Source organism: Anolis sagrei, chromosome X (assembly GCF_037176765.1).
Source record: "Anolis sagrei isolate rAnoSag1 chromosome X, rAnoSag1.mat, whole genome shotgun sequence".
NCBI classification, from domain to species: Eukaryota; Metazoa; Chordata; class Lepidosauria; order Squamata; family Dactyloidae; genus Anolis; species Anolis sagrei.
The window spans coordinates 105,455,899-105,468,024 of NC_090034.1; the positions used below are offsets into that span (position 1 = coordinate 105,455,899).

The window sequence follows — 12,126 nt, forward strand, 5'->3', positions numbered from 1 at the left end:
GTCTGGATTTGAAAGTCCTCCAGGATTTTTGCATGTTCATTTTCCATGACCTCTGAGAGTTTATGATCCCACCAATTCTTGACTCCTGGCAGGTGGTCCTTGTGACATAAGTTCCAGTGAATCATTTGGGCCACAGAGTTGTGCCTCTGTTTGTAGTCCGTCTGTGCAATTTTCTTGCAACAGCTGAGGAGATGGTCCATGGTTTCATCTGCTTCCTTGCACAGTCTGCATTTTGGGTCATCAGCTGATTTTTCAATCCTGGCCTTAATTGCATTGGTTCGGATGGTTTGCTCCTGGGCTGCAAGAATCAGGCTTTCTTCTGTCTCCTTCTTCAGGGTTCCATTCGTAAGCCATCACCTGGTCTTCTCCTTGTCAACTTTTCCTTCAATTTTGTCAGGGAACTGCCCATGTAAGGCTTTGTTGTGCCAGATGTCTGGTTTGGAGGGCAGTTTTCTTGGTTCTTTGTCTGCTGTGCTTTGAGAATTATTATTATTATTATTATTATTATTATTATTATTATTATTATATTCAGAACCTCAATCAATGGCTGATACCAAATAAGACACTGCCTGAACATCAAGCAAAAAATGGGTGCTAGAAACAATATCATACGAAAGCTGACTGGCACAACCTGGGGATCACAACCAGACACAGTGAAGACGTCTGCCCTTGCGCTGTGCTACTCTGCTGCTATGCATGCCCAGTGTGGAACACATCTCACCACACTAAAACAGTGGATGTGGCTCTTAATGAGACATGCCGCATTATCACGGGGTGCCTGCGCCCTACACCACTGGAGAAATTACACTGCTTTGCCGGTATTGCACCACCTGACATCCGCCAGGAAGTAGCAGCTGATAGTGAAAGGACCAAGGCAGAGACATCTCCAGCTCATCCCTTGTTTGGGTATCAGCCAGCACATCAGTGACTTAAATCAGGAAATAGTTTTCTTAGATCTACAGAGACACTCGCTGGAACACCTCAGCAAGCGAGAGTCCAAAAGTGGCAGGCTCAAACCCAGCACCTCAATCCATGGGTGATACCATATGAGAGACTCCCCCCTGGCCACACAGAGGACTGGGCGACTTGGAAGGCGCTGAATAGACTGCGCTCTGGCACCACGAGATGCAGAGCCAACCTTAACAAATGGGGCCACACAGTGGAGTCCGCAACATGCGAGTGTGGAGAGGAGCAAACCACTGACCACCTGCTGCAATGCACCCTGAGCCCTGCCACATGCCCAAGGGAGGACCTCCTTGCGGCAACACCAGAAGCACTCCACGTGGCCAGATACTGGTCAGAGGACATTTAATCCACTACCAAGCTTGCAAACTTTGCGTTTTGTCTGTTTGTTTGTTTTGTTTTGTTAGAAATGCAATACAATTAATAAATTATTATATTGGGGGGGGGTCACAACATCCAACACTTGTTTCCAACTCCCTTTATTAGAAAAAATTGCAGACTTGGTTTAGAAAAACAGAAAGAAGAGCTCTGTAGAAAAGAAAAAGAGAGGAAGAGAGAGAGAGGCCCGCGAGTGAGTCCAGTAGAAACGGTGGTGCCAGCGGGAATCGTGCGAGTTGGACGGGACCCCTCCCCTCGTCCGGCATGGAGACCCCGACCCCCTTTCGCACAAGAGTCGTGAACGAGGATCCGCTGGGGATGGGCAGAAGAACCATGGCGGAAGAAGACCCGAAGAAAGGTGTGGAGCCCGGAGATTTGACCTGAAAGGAAGAAAAAGGGTTGCTTTAAATTCGGAGATTCCAAGAAGGGCCTCTCTACACAACACAGTGTGGGAATTACACGATTGTTCCTGGGTTATCAATGCCATTTCCTAATTGGTTCTATCATAAACACAGAGGGAAAGTTTATTAAACTACCAAAACTTTGTTGTTGCAGGAGGGATATCCTGCAGCACATTTTGCTATAGTTTTTCAAGGGCTATCTCATCGTGTCTCAACCAATTCCACTTATTATTATTATTATTATTATTATTATTATTATTAAACTTTATTTGTACCCCGCTAGCATCTCCCGAAGGACTCAATGCGGCTTACAAAGGCCAAGGCCTCAACACACAACATAACAATACACAACCTAAAGCAAATTAAAAACAGTTAAAGCAATATTAAACAACAAGCAATAAACAATACACTAAGACACAATAAAACTAGGCCGGGCCAGAGTAAGGGTACAGGAATTAAAAGTGCTGATGTGACAGGTGGTGTATAAGGCTTATAGGGCAAGTGCAGTGTGCAATGTGCAGCAATCATAGTTCTAATAAAGTGCTTCTGGACTTGGTATTGGAGATTTCCTATTCTGGGAAGGCACATCAGAACAGCCAGGTCTTCAAGTTCTTTCTGAAGACTGCCAATGTAGGGGCCTGTCTAAGGTCTTTGGGGAGGGTGTTCCAGAGTCGGGGGCCACCACAGAAAAGGCCCTGTCTCGTGTCCCCACCAAACGCGCTTGCGACGCAGGCGGGATCACGAGCAGGGCCTCTCCAGATGACCGAAGTGAACGTGTGGGTTCGTAGACAGAGATACGGTCACGCAGGTAGGATGGTCCCAAACCGTTTAGATCTTTGTAGGTAAGCACCTGCACCTTGAATTGGGCTCGGAAAATAAACGGCACCCAGTGGAGCTCCTTGAACAGAAGGGTTGACCTCTCTCTGTAGGGAGCACCAGTTAACATCCTGGCCGCTGCCCGTTGGACCAGTTGGAACTTCCGAACCGTTTTCAAGGGCAGCCCCATGTAGAGCGCATTACAGTAGTCCAATCTGGAGGTGACCAAAGCATGGAGCACCCCGGCCAGATCAGCCTTCGCGAGGTACGGTCGCAGGTGGCGCACGAGTCTCAATTGTGCAAAAGCCCTCCCGGACACCGCCGACGCCTGAGCCTCAAGCGTGAGCGATGAATCCAAGAGGACTCCCAAACTGCGGACCTGCGGCTTCAGGGGGAGTGTAACCCCATCCAACACAGGTAGCCACCCTATACCCAGATCCTGCTTACGATCGACCAGGAGGACCTCTGTCTTGTCGGCATTGATCTTCAGCTTGTTCCTCCTCATCCAGATTGACACAGCGGCCAGGCATTCGTCCAGGACCCGAGAGGCCTCCTTGGAATTGGGTGGAAATGAGTAGTAGAGTTGCGTGTCATCCACATAGAGGTGGCACCCAACTCCAAAACTCCAGATGACCTCTCCCAGTGGTTTCATGTAGATGTTAAAAAGCATGGGAGACAGAATAGAGCCTTGCGGGACCCCACAGGTCAAAGGCCAGGGGTCCAAGCAGGTGTCTCCCAACTTCACCATCTGGGATCGACCCTCCAGGAAGGATCGGAGCCACGACAAAACCCTGCCCCCGAGACCCATCCCAGAGAGTCGTCCCAGAAGGATACCATGATCGATGGTATCGAAAGCCGCTGAGATGTCCAAGAGAACCAACAGGGTCACACTCCCCCTGTCCAGCTCTCTATGGAGGTCATAATTTGTGGCAGCCACAAAAACAAAGCTTCTAAAGTGGAACAACTACTTTCAAAATAAGAACCGCACAATTAAACAGGAAATAACACTTTCAAACAAGGCACAGACATTTTTTCAAATTTTATTACAGAGTATTAATGAAGTTTGGTACGACTTCGACCGCCTTGGCTCAATGCTATGGACTCCTGGGAGTTGTAGTTTGCACTTCTGTGGCAAAAAGGCCTTGTGAAACTACAAGCCATGGGTACATCTACACTGTAGAATTGATGTAGCCTGACAATACTTTAACTATCTTCACTCAATGCTACAGAACCCTGGGATAGGTAGTTTGGTAAAGTCTAGCTTCCTTTGGCTATAGACCTTGCGAAAGTACGACTCCCTGGATTCCATAGCATTGAGCCATGGGTTCCTCTACACTGTAGAATGTATGTAACCTGACACTACTTTATCATCACTAAATGCTATAGAATCCTGGGATATGTAGTTTGGTAAAGTACCAGCTTCCTTTGGCTATAGACCTTGCAAAACTACAACTCCTAGGATTCCATAGCATTGAGCCATGGGCACATCTACACTGTAGAATTAATGTAGCCTGGCACTCCTTTGCCTGCCTTTGGCACAATGCTATAGAATCCTGGGATATGTAGCTTGGCAAGGTCCCCGCTTCCTTTGGCTCAAGACCTTGCAAAACTACGACTCCCTGGATTCCATAGCATTGAGCCATGGGTTCATCTACACTGTAGAATGTATGTAACCTGACGCTGTTTTAACTGTCTTCACTCCATGCTATAGAATCCTGGGATATGTAGTTTGTTAAAGTACCAGCTTCTTTTAGATCTTGCAAAACTTCAACTCAGAGGATTCTGTAGCATTAAGCCATGGGTTCATCTACACTGTAGAATGTATGTAACCTGACACTACTTTAACTGTCTTCATGCTATAGAATCCTGGGATATGTAGTTTGATAAAGTACCAGCTTCCTTTGGCTATAGACCTTGCAAAACTTCGACTCCCTGGATTCCATAGAATTAAGCCATGGGCACATCTATACTGCAGAATTAGTACAGTTTGACACACCTTTAATTGCTTTTGGCTCAATGCTATAGAATCCTGGGATATGTAGTTTTGCAAGGTTCTTGGTTTCTTGATTCAAGACCTTGCAAAATGACAACTCCCAGGATTCCATAGCATTGAGCCATGGCCATATGTATACTACAGAATTAATCCAGCCCGACACTCCTTTAACTGACTCAATGCTATAGAATCCTGAGATATGTAGTTTGGCAAGGTTCTTGGTTTCTTTGATTCAAGAACTTGCAAAACAACAACTCCTAGGATTCCATAGCATTGAGCCATGGCCATATGTATACTGCAGAATTAATCCAGCCTGACACTCCTTTAACTGACTCAATGCTATAGAATCCTGAGATATGTAGTTTAGCAAGGTCCCCACTTTCTTTGGCTCAAGACCTTGCAAAACTACTTATCCCAGGATTCCATAGCATTGAGCCATGGCCACATCTATACTGCAGAATGAATCCATCCTGACACTCCTTTAACTGACTCAATGCTATAGAATCCTGAGATATGTAGTTTAGCAAGGTCCCCACTTTCTTTGGCTCAAGACCTTGCAAAACTACAACTCCCAGGATTCCATAGCATTGAGCCATGACCACATCTGTTCTACAGAATTAATCAAGCTCGATACTCCTTTAACTGCCTTTGGCTCAATGCTATAGAATCCTGGGATAAGTAGTTTTGTAAAGTACCAGCTTCCTTTGGCTATAGACTTTGCAAAACGACAACTCCCAGGATAGCATAGCACTGAACCGTGGCAATTAAAGTGGCGTCAATCACCATTATTTCTATAGGTGACAGTTCCATAGGCAGTTTAATATTCTTTCATCTTAACTTTTGAGGGTTTTTTCCGTCAGAGCGATATGCAGTTTTACTCGTATTTTTTTCGAAAGCCCAAACCCTCCTGTTGGGGAAAAGCCTGGAGATAAATGAAGTGATGGATTGATTAAAAAGGAAATTGCTAAAACGATGTGTTGTTTCCTTTGAGGAAACAAAATAATGATGAATTCCGATGCCTGCGATGCACATCGATAGCAATCCTTCTTCTTTCCTCCAAAAAGGTTGCGTCGTTATCTGCCTTCCTCCTTTATGCCTCCCTTATGGCTCCCGGCGCATCTGCAGCCATAAACAGCCAGCTTGAGGGGGAATGTAAACGAAGTTAAGCTTGCCTTGCTGCCGTATCTCAAAGTGGATTTCCAGAAGCAACACCATATAACAACCATTTTTCCCCTCTAATTGCTAGTTTAGTTTCCTTCAATAAACACAAGCTGGGGACCAAAGAGCTTTTATGCATTTCCCACGTATGCCTATATACAGTGCCAATTTTGCGGCTTATTAAAAGCTACGGGTGCGACTATATTGCAGTCTGAATGCAGTTTGACACCACTTGAACTGCTACGGCTCACTGCTATAAAACGGTGGGAAGGCACCATCAAAGCACTCCCGACAGATGGCCATCCAGAGAAGGGGACTCCATGTTCCACTACTGAACATTGCTCTGACCTTCAGGAAGTTATTCCTAATGTGTAGATGGAATTTTTCGTCACAAGTACATTTGGTGGGGACGAGAGACAGGGCCTTCTCAGTGGTGGCCCCTCGACTATGGAACACCCTGCCTAGGCTGGATCTACACGGCCCAATTTAGCTGCAGACAGATAAATCTCCCCTTACGAACCATCGAAAACTTTACGATCGTCTGGGGAGGCCCTTCTCTCGGTCCCGCCTTCGTCACAAGTTCGTTTGGCGGGGACGAGAGACAGGGCCTTCTCTGTGGTGGCCCCTCCGCTATGGAACACCCTGCCTAGGCTGGATCTACACTGCCCAATTTACCTGTCTGAATGTATCTCTCCTTACGAACCATTGAGAACTTTAAGATCATCTGGGGAGGCCCTGCTCTCGGTCCTGCCTTCGTCACAAGTACGTTTGTGGGGACGAGAGACAGGGTCTTCTCTGTGGTGGCCCCTCGGCTATGGAACACCCTTCCTAGGCTGGATCTACACTTCCCAATTTACCTGTCTGAACATATCTTCCCTTACAAACCATCGAGAACTTTAAGATCGCCTGGGGAGGCCATGTTCTCGGTCCCGCCTTCGTCACAAGTACGTTTGGCGGGACGAGAGACAGGGCCTTCTCAGTGATGGCCCCTCGGCTATGGAACACCCTGCCTAGGCTGGATCTGCACTGCCCAATTTACCTGTCTGAACGGATCTCCCCTTACGAACCATCGAGAACTTTAAGATCTTCTGGGGAGGCCCTGCTCTTGGTCCCGCCTTCGTCACAAGTATATTTGGCAGGGACGAGAGACAGGGCCTTCTCAGTGGTGGCCCCTCAGCTACGGAACGCCCTGCCTAGGCTGGATCTACACGGCCCAATTTACCTATCTGAACATATCTCCCCTTCTCAGTCCCGCCTTCGTCACAAGTTCGTTTGGCGGGGACGAGACACAAGGACTTCTCTGTGGTGGCCCCTTGGCTATGGAACACTCTGCCTAGGCTGGATCTACACTGCCCAATTGACCTGTCTGAACGTATCTCCCCTTACGAACCATCGAGAACTTTAAGATCGTCTGGGGAGGCCCTGCTCTCGGTCCCGCCTTCGTCACAAGTTTGTTTGGCGGGGACGAGAGACGGGGCCTTCTCAGTGGTGGCCCCTCACCTATGGAATACCCTGCCTAGGCTGGATCTACACTGCCCAATTTACCTGTCTGAACGTATCTCTCCTTACGAACCATCGAGAACTTTAAGATCGTCTGGGGAGGCCCTGCTCTTGGTCCTGCCTTCGTCACAAGTTTGTTTGGCGGGGACGAGGAACAGGGCCTTCTCAGTGGTGGCCCCTCCACTATGGAACACCCTGCAGTTTTTGCCACCACATCACACTATTGCCTCATATTCAGCCAAGACTCTGAGGTCCCTTTCACAATGCCTTTGCCTTCCTCTGAGGCTGAGACAGTGTGACTTGCCCAAGGCCAACCCATCAGTTTTCATGGCTGGATAAAGATTCAAAACCCTGGCCACCCGGAGTCTTACGGCCTTCTACACAGGTCCAAAATATCAGAAGAAACTGGGATAAAAGAGGGGGCAGCTAAATGACGTTCAGTGAAAATGTGCGGTGATTTGCATTGACAGCTGAGAAAGATGTTGAATTGTTGCACTTAAAATCTAATTTCACCCAAAGGATGCACATACTTGCATGACTGTATATCCCTGCACTCAAGGAAACCACGTGACTTCCTTCCTATATCCCGTTGTGGACTGCTCCAGTGCATGTCTACATTTTAAAATCCCAAAACAGCTGATCAGGAATGTAAACAAATGGAGGTGGCTAAATGGAAGCACAATTGGAAAGCAATTACACTGAGAACTCTCTGCAAGCATTCCTTTGTTCTGATGTTTATGAAATTAAACAGAGCTTGAATTTACAGGAAGGTGAGGAGGGATAATAAGAAATCTACTTGGGTGCACATTCAGATATCTGCATCGCTGCTTATGAGGTCCAGCGCATTTTGGAGAGTCAATTAAAAATAAACTTCCTGCGGATGTCCCCCGTCCATCTTGCAGGTTTCTAAAATCCGCTACAAACAAAGGTGTCAAGATGCCAGGGGATCACTTGGCAGGAGTGACAGCTCCATGTTTGGACTTGTCAGGTCCTAGAATAATAATAATAATAATAATAATAATAATAATAATAATAATAATTTGCAGCAAGGAAACTCCATGATAGAGTAGGCTGCAACAATACATTAGATGGCATGCGTTCTTCACCACATTGCATTGATATTTTATAGCTGTGATTGATCTCTGGATTATGAGGCTAGATGGCCATCTGTCAGGGATACTTTGATTGTGCTTTTCCTGCATGGTAAGGGGTTGGTCTAGATGGCCCTTGTGGTCTCTTCCAACTCTATGATTCTTGATACTATGATTGTGAACAAAATAAAATAACCTTTTTGATGCTTCCAAAGTATTTATGACATCACGAGGCTATTATGAAGCACTTTTTGTCTACTCTGTGTCTCGCATGAAGTCCCAACTCACCTTCCATCCTCCTGCTTTGTCCCCTCCTGGCAACCCTGCCGCAACCCTCGCAGGGGGACCCGATCCGACACCGATTGGCACATTTGGGGGTCCCGCTTTCGACCTGCCAAAGTGCGGAGCCAGGAAACCAGAAGGTGGTGCAGGAGGGGATGTTTGCAGACACACCAATCTGAGGGGGCAAATGGAGAAAATAGAGAGAGAGAGATTCAGTCACTTTGGGAGACTTTGGAAGCCAGTGATCTCAATCTTCCTAGTTTGGATACATAGACCCATTAGTGGGGTTTACCTATGTGTCAACCCACTCTTCATTGTGTCTACTCTGGTTGAGCCTCAGTACAATGAATGCAGTTTGGGAACACTCGAGTTGTGATCCCTGAGTGCTACGGAACTACGGATGTTGTAGTTTTACAAAGTTTTCAGCCAAAGAAGGATGAAAGCTGGTGCCACCCCAAACAACAACCCTAAAAGAGGTCTGGTGCCATCCTAAACAACAACTCCAACAAAGGACTGTTGGCACCCCAAACAACAACTCCAGAAGAGGAACGGTGGCACCCCAAACAACAACTCCAAAAGAGGTCAGGTGGCACCCCAGAAAACTGTTCCAAAAGAGGACAGGTGGCACCCTAGAAAACAGCTCCAAAAGAGGACAGGTGGCACCCCAAACAACAGCTCCAAAAGGGACTGGTGCTACCCCAAACAACAACCCTAAAAGAGGACTGGTGTCACCCCAAAAAACAACTACAAAAGAGGACTGGTGCCACCCCAAATAACAACTCCAAAAGAGGACTGGTGCCACCCCAAACAACAACTCCAGAAGAGGACCGGTGCCACCCCAAATAACAACTCCAAAAGAGGACCAGTGCCACCCCAAACAACATCTCCAAAAGAGAACTGGTGCCACCCCAAACAACAACTCCAAAAGAGGACTGGTGCCACCCCAAACAACAACTCCAGAAGAAGGCTGGTGCCACCCCAAACAACAACTCCAAAAGAGGACCGGTGGCACCCCAAACAACAACTCCATAAGAGGACGGGTGCTATCCCAAAAAACAACTCCAAAAGAGGACTGGTGCCACCCCAAACAACAGCTCCAAAAGAGGACTGGTGCCACCCCAAATAACAACGCCAAAAGAGGGCTCATGCCACCCCAAATAACAACTCCAAAAGAGAACTGGTGCCACCCAAAAAAACAACTTCAAAAGAGGACTGGTGCCACCCTAAATAACAACTCCAAAAGAGGACTGGTGCCACCCGAAATAACAACTCCAAAAGAGGACTGGTGCCACCCCAAATAACAACTCCAAAAGAGGACTGGTGCCACCCCAAACAACAACTCCAAAAGAGGACTGGTGCCACCCCAAAAACAACTCTAAAAGAGCACTGGTGCCACCCCAAAAAAACAACTCCAGAAGAGGACCGGTGGCACCCCAAAAACAGCACCAAAAGAGGACAGGTGGCACCCCAGAAAACAGTTCCAAAAGAGGAGAGGTGGCACCCTAGAAAACAGCTCCAAAAGAGGACAGGTGGCACCCCAAACAACAACTCCAAAAGAGGACAGGTGGCACCCCAAATAACAACTCCAAAAGAGGACTGGTGCCACCCCAAATAACAACTCCAAAAGAGGACTGGTGCCACCCCAAAAAACAACACCAAAAGAGGACTGGTGCCACCCCAAAAAACAACTCCAAAAGAGGACTGGTGCCACCCCAAAAAACAACACCAAAAGAGGACTGGTGCCACCCCAAAAAACAACTCCAAAAGAGGACTGGTGCCACCCCAAAAACAACTCTAAAAGAGCACTGGTGCCACCCCAAAAAAACAACTCCAGAAGAGGACCAATGGCACCCCAAAAACAGCACCAAAAGAGGACAGGTGGCACCCTAGAAAACAGCTCCAAAAGAGGACAGGTGGCACCCCAAACAACAACTCCAAAAGAGGACAGGTGGCACCCCAAACAACAACTCCAGAAGAGGACTGGTGCCACCCCAAAAACAACTCTAAAAGAGCACTGGTGCCACCCCAAAAAAACAACTCCAGAAGAGGACCGATGGCACCCCAAAAACAGCACCAAAAGAGGACAGGTGGCACCCCAGAAAACAGTTCCAAAAGAGGACAGGTGGCACCCTAGAAAACAGCTCCAAAAGAGGACAGGTGGCACCCCAAACAACAACTCCAAAAGAGGACAGGTGGCACCCCAAACAACAACTCCAGAAGAGGACTGGTGCCACCCCGAACAACAACTCCAAAAGAGAACTGGTGCCGCCCCAAATAACAACCCCAAAAGAGGACTGGTGCCACCACAAACAACTCCAGAAGAGGACCGGTGGCACCCCAAACAACAATTCCAAAAGAGGACCAGTGCGCCACACCAAAGAACAATTTCAAAAGCCAATGGGATTTTGACCTGCATCAATAGGAGCCTAGTGTCTAGATCTAGGGAAGTCATGCTCCCCATGCTCTATTCTGCTTTGGTTAGACCACACCTGGAATATTGTGTCCAATTCTGGGCACCACAATTCAAGAGAGATATTGACTCTAAGCTGGAATGTGTCCAGAGAATGGCAACTAAAATGATCAGGGGAGAACAAGCCCTATGAGGAGCGGCTTAAGGAGCTGGGCATGTTTAGCCTGAAGAAGAGAAGGCTGAGAGGAGATATGATAGCCATGTATAAATATGTGAGAGGAAGCCACAGGGAGGAGGAGGGAGCAAGCTGGTTTTCTTCTTCCCTGGAGACTAGGATGCGGAAAATGGCTTCAAACTACAAGAGAGGAGATTCCATCTGAACATGAGGAAGAACTTCCTGACTGTGAGAGCCGTTCAGCAGTGGAACTCTCTGCCCCGGAGTGTGGTGGAGGCTCCTTCTTTGGAAGCTTTTAAACAGAGGCTGGATGGCCATCTGTCAGGGGTGATTTGAATGCAATATTCCTGCTTCTTGGCAGAATGGACTGGATGGCCCATGAGGTCTCTTCCAACTCTTGGATTCTATGATTCTAAGAGGACAGGTGCCATCCCAAAAAACAACTCCAAAGGAGGACCGGTGCCACCCCAAAAAAACAACTCCAAAAGATTTCTGCACAGTTTTGGAGCAACGTTTGCGATTGGGAAATTCTTCCTGTGTGGATGGATACATCCATCTCTTTGGTTATGTTTTGCAAAAGCATCCTTGACAATTCCATCCCAAAATATTATTCTTTCAACAGAAACAGGAAAGCTGCGCAAGTGCGCATGGCTTATTGGTTTCTGCACAAAGTTATGCATGCAATCGGTCTGAATATGCTGCAAATGGTGTCCACATACTCTAAATTCATATGGTGGGAAGAGGCCCCAAGGGTCATCCGGTCCAACCCCACTGCAATGCATCCAAACCCTCCCGACAGATGGCCACCCAGACTTTGCTTAGAAACCATCGAAGTCAGAGACTCCAAAGGACCGCCTGTTTAATATATTAGCCTGCTTTATTAAGGAGATATATTAGTGGTATTTCTTCGCCTTTCATTTGTGGAGCTTGGAAACATTTCTTCACACTGAGCTCCTTCA

General features: G+C 47.4%; 1 protein-coding gene across 1 annotated transcript in view; it reads right to left on the reverse strand.

The window, feature by feature from the left end:
• Positions 1-1,426: 1,426 nt before the first annotated feature.
• LOC132780893 (leucine-rich repeat and fibronectin type III domain-containing protein 1-like protein) overlaps positions 1,427-12,126 on the reverse strand; it is a 91,234-nt gene continuing 80,534 nt past the window's right edge. Inside the window, exons 5-6 of the mRNA XM_067461083.1 lie at positions 8,589-8,757; positions 1,427-1,721 (exon numbers count right to left, since the gene is read on the reverse strand). The gene's annotated coding sequence lies outside the window, so the exon portion shown is untranslated. The remainder of the gene's footprint in view (positions 1,722-8,588; positions 8,758-12,126) is intronic.